Genomic DNA, 5,356 nt, shown 5'->3' with positions numbered 1-5,356 from the left:
GATGAGATAGATACACTAAGCCTTGACATTTGGACCTTGTGGGGAGTCATCAAGAATATTTCTGTGATACAATGAGATACCACCTCACACCAGCGAGAATGGGGAAAATTAACAAGGCAGGAAACCACAAATGTTGGAGAGGATGAGGAAAAAAGGGAACCCTCCTGCGCTGTTGGTGGGAATGTGAAATGGTGCAGCCACTCTGGAAAACTGTGTGGAGGTTCCTCAAAGAGTTAAAAAATAGACCTGCCCTACGACCCAGCAATTGCACTGCTGGGGATTTACCCCAAAGACACAGATGCAATGAAACGCCGGGACACCTGCACCCCGATGTTTCTAGCAGCAATGTCCACGATAGCCAAACTGTGGAAGGAGCCTCGGTGTCCATCGAAAGATGAATGGATAAAGAAGATGTGGTCTATGTATACAATGGAATATTACTCAGCCGTTAGAAAGGATGAATACCCACCATTTGCTTCTACATGGATGGAACTGGAGGGTATTATGCTGAGTGAAGTAAGTCCATCGGAGAAGGACAAACAGTGTATGTTCTCATTCATTTGGGGAATATAAATAATAGTGAAAGGGAATAGAAGGGAAGGGAGAAGAATTGGGTAGGAAATATCAGAAGGGGAGACAGAACATGAAGACTCCTAACTCTGGGAAACGAACTAGGGGTGGTGGAAGGGGAGGAGGGCGGGGGGTGGGGAGTGAATGGGTGATGGGCACTGAGGGGGGCACTTTTTGGGATGAGCACTGTATGTTGGCAAATTGAACACCAATAAAAAATAAATTTATTATTAAAAAAAAATATTCCTGTGATAGAAGCCAATCTATGGGGCAGCCCGGGTGGCTCAGTGGTTTAGCGCCGCCTTCAGCCCAGGGTGTGGTCCTAGAGACCCGGGATTGAGTTCTGCATCAGGCTCCCTGCATGGAGCCTGCTTCTCCCTCTGCCTGTGTCTCTGCTTCTCTCTCTCTCTCTCTGTGTATCTCATAAATAAATAAATAAAATCTTTAAAAAAAAAAAAAGAAGCCTATCTATGTCTTACAAAGATATATCTGACAACATGGTTGCAAATTCTAGAACCCTTGTGCTCGCAATAACACCAGCCAAGATCACACTTACTCTTTTTCAGCCGTATTACATCGTTTATTCTCAACTAACACTCCCTTTCACATATGGTGCCGTCAGGCCATGTCTTTCTAGTCATGAGCAGTTGAACCTGTGTTTGGGATCTTACATTTATCCCAATGCATTGATCTGCTTAAATTTGGCTCTCTCCCCCTCTCATTTACACCCTTCAGGATATTGATCTTTATCTCCATCATGCTTACTAAGCTTCCAGCCTCAAGTTGTATATGAATTTAATAAACTTCTTTCCAAATATTCATGCAAATCACAGATTAAAAGGGAAAAAATCATAGGCAAGGGCAAAGCTCCAAAGCATGTCACTAGACACTTCTCATTGGATTAACATTTACTTTTAAATCAGTCCCTTTAAAAATAAAAGCTCTTTAATCAGTAGCTATTCCACTCACTTGTCCTTTTCCTTGCCAAACGCCTTGCTGACTGTCAGCATTCTGGATGAAGTTAATCGCGCAGAACTTGCTCGTGGTGAGCCCACGCTGGCTGTTAGGTCTGTGGTTTCCTTTTCTAGGTGCTCACATGCCAGGCCTTTCATCTTCCATGAGGCACTCCTGAAGCCTCTTTTGTTGCAGACCTCATCTCCTTACTTGGTTGGAAATCCGACCTCCATTTACTTCTCTCCAATTTTCCAAACCACTTAAGTTCTCCATGGTTCAGAGAGACCACCCATAGCCATTTGGGTGATCTAATTTGACAGGTTTCTTTCAGTAACATGGTATATAATTTTCCAGCCTAGAATGCCACAAATGTCTATTTCATTGTCTATAAAATCGAGACTGGAATAGCAGTGCCGTATAGAGTGCTTTGCTAATTAAATGGCATCATGCACATAAAGAACCACTGTCTGGCATATAGGAAACATTGCCCCAAAGAGTGTAGCAAGCCACCACATGGTTTCCTCCTGACAGCACCTCCAGTTCAATTGGCCTAAAAACCCACCTCTTCTAAAATCTGCATTTGCTTCTAAATTTCCTAATTCTATACATGATGTCTATTCTGACAATCACTCAAGCTTGACACTCAGAAACATCTTTGATCATCACTTGCCTTCTCCCCCACATCAATCATAGACTTTACCCCCACAGTGCCTCAGACAGCAGCCTTTATTTCCATCCCATGGCCACTATTATGGACTGAATGTTTATGTCTCCTCCAAGTACATCCATTGAAGCCCTAACCCCCAATGCCACTTGTTTGGTGATAGATCCCATGAGAAGATAATAAAGGATCAATGAGGTCATAAAGGTGGGGCCCTAATCCAATAGGGCTATTGTCCGTAAAAGAAGAGGAAGAGACACCAGAGATCTCTCTCTCCACCATGTGAGGACACAGTGAGCACACAGCCATCTACAAGGCAGAAGATAGTCTTTGCCAACAATCAAACTGGCCAATACCTTTGGCCAGTCTTGGACTTGCCAGCCTTCAGAACTGTGAGTAATACATTTTGGTTGTTTAAGCCACTCTGGCTGTGGCTTTTTATAGCAGCCCAAGCAGACTAAGACAGCCACCAGGTTACTTCAGGTCTTCCCTACTGTTTGTACCAACAGCCTCCCGATTCTTGGCCCAACTCCTACCGTTCTCCACTCCAAATCATCTCATCCACTGCTGCCAGCTGACATTTCTTAAATTCTGCCCCTATATCACTGGTAACTTCCTACTGTTTACCAAATTGAGTATAAATTCACCACTACTTTCAAGATAGTCCAGGTAAACTTCACATATAAACCCTCTTTATGATCCAAATCTAACCCTAAAAACTCCTACCCCCATTCCTGTTCCAGCCAAATGAAACTTCTCATTATTTCTAAGAAACAGCTTCCATCATTTGCATTTTCTGATTGATCTCTACACTCAAACAGAAAGACTAGCTGACATAATAATGACATAATCAAGTAGAAGTTTATTACTCTCATAGAACAAATCCAGTGAGACTTGGGAAGTTGCTGCTCTTGGTTTAGTGGCTCTATAATGCCACAGAGACCAGGAACTCTTTATTGTTGCCCTACCTCAAGGTTAAAATATGGCTACCACAGCTCCAGACACTGAATCTATGTTCAGTGCATGAATACAGGAGAAGAAGAGAATGGACAAGGCAGTCAGGCCAGTCCCCTTTACTAGAAAAAGTCAAAATATTCCCAAAGTCCCCATAGATTCTCAAGGTAACTCATTGACCAGAGTTGGCCCTTACCTGCAAAGGAGGCTAGCAAAGTAAATTATTTCATCTGAGCTAGGTATACACAACAACACTCACAACAAAACTGGGATGCAATTAGCAAAAATAAGAGTGGGCAGTTGATAACTGGGTGAGTGACCATTGTAGCCACAGTACCTGGCACTCAGCTGAGATGGGAGAAATTTTATCTTTATTTCTCTTCAAACATCAACCAAAATTTCCTGCACACAGTTTGTGTTCAATACAGACAGACAGACTTGTTGTATTACCAGTTCATGATTGCCTACAAGTGGTTCTGCAATCAGGAAGTATTTGCTGGTCTCTGTTAGGTATATTGGAAGAAAACAAGAGTTAAAGAAATTATACTTGTCCTCAAGTTAGAGATACAAAGTGACTGCTGCTAAAATACTTCCCCAAAACACAGTCATTTTGGGGTCCATTTCACATACCGGCACCAACACTCACCTTTGCTCGGTGATACCTTTCTTCGTGGGTTAGTATATAGAATAATCTTCAACCAGAGCTTGGTCAAATTGCTCTGACATCTGCATTTTTCTGACTTGATTGAACAAGAGTTTCCTATAGATAGGTTGAGAAAACTTTGTTCTAAAGCAATATAATGAAACATTGCTACATAAAGAATGTTAAAAATCAGGAGGCAGCCCTTAGATACAATGCTACAGAGTAACAATGTATAAGTAAATATTTAAATTAATCCAGATGATCAAAGAGTGCACAGTGTACATATTTTAATCACTGGTAAGATATGGTCTGTGCAGGGGTGTTTATATATAGATAGTGATGGGTCTGGAATAAAATTAGGATAAAACTTGGGCAGCCCCTGTGGCCCAGCGGTTTAGCACTGCCTGCAGCCCAGGGTGTGATCCTGGAGATCCAAGATCCAGTCCCACATCAGGCTCCCTGCATGGAGCCTGCTTCTCCCTCTGCCTGTGTCTCTGCCTCTCTCTCTCTCTCTGTCTGTCATGAATAAATAAATAAAATCTTAAAAAAAAAAAAGAAAGGAAAGAAAGAAAGAAAGAAAGAAAGAAAAGAAAGAAAGAAAGAAAGAAAGAAAGAAGAAAGAAAGAAAGAAAGAAAGAAAGAAAGAAAGAAAGAAAGAAAGAAAGAAAGATTAAAAATAAAAACAAAGAGAGGTTTTTAAAAAATATTTACCCAAATCTTCATAGTGGTGATCTCTGGGCACTGCACTATAATTGGCTTTCTGGTTTTGCTTGTCGGTATTATCCAGATTTTCTCAAATGAATCTGCTTTGCTTTTATAATTAAAAGAAAAAAAGGGGTGTTTTTGTTTTTCTTAACTTTGGGGAGTTTTAGGAGGCAAGCCAGCCTTCAGGTGCCTCAAGTGATGATCCAAATTCTATTAGATGAGACAAGGGCTGGTGAACTTGCGTGGCCACAAATTTGAGAGAGCCTCTGTTTATGACCTCAAACCATTTGCAGTGCAGGAATGAGACACGAATCTTTATTTGCAGCTTTAGAAACACAAGGAGCAAGATATAAAGACAGTTTGAACCTGGAAGTAGGTGGTGCACAACAGAAACTAATTTTCTATAGAGGTTTACTTATGCATTTCATATCTTCAGAGATTCCCATTCACTGCAAAGTGTGACCGGAAAACAATGAAAGTGTTCAGCAGGGAGGAAGGATCTTCAATGCTGTGAATGCTGCCACCTGTACTTTGAGCCTCCTTGAATAAACAAACGCTGGAAAGCTCATTGCTCTTCTTCTTTTGTTTTAGTAATGGAAAACCTTTACACAGGATGGACTCACATCAATTTGATGACAATGACCATGACATTCAAGTGATTCCTATTTTACATGCAGTGCTGAGCTGAGTGCCTGCTTTATCTTACTATTCACATGACAAAGCAGCTGCTTATCAGTTACAACTGGAGCAGAAAAGGCTGGGAAGTCTAGGCAGCCTGAGCTAATGGTACTATTGCTGCCGGATCTGGTGTTGCTTCCCAAATTAACCCCTGGAAATCTCAGCAAAATCATGACCTGCCCTGCAGAAGA

The sequence above is a fragment of the Canis lupus genome, chromosome 6 (assembly GCF_003254725.2).
Source record: "Canis lupus dingo isolate Sandy chromosome 6, ASM325472v2, whole genome shotgun sequence".
Classification (NCBI taxonomy): domain Eukaryota; kingdom Metazoa; phylum Chordata; class Mammalia; order Carnivora; family Canidae; genus Canis; species Canis lupus.
Note: the sequence above shows the minus strand (reverse complement) of the source record.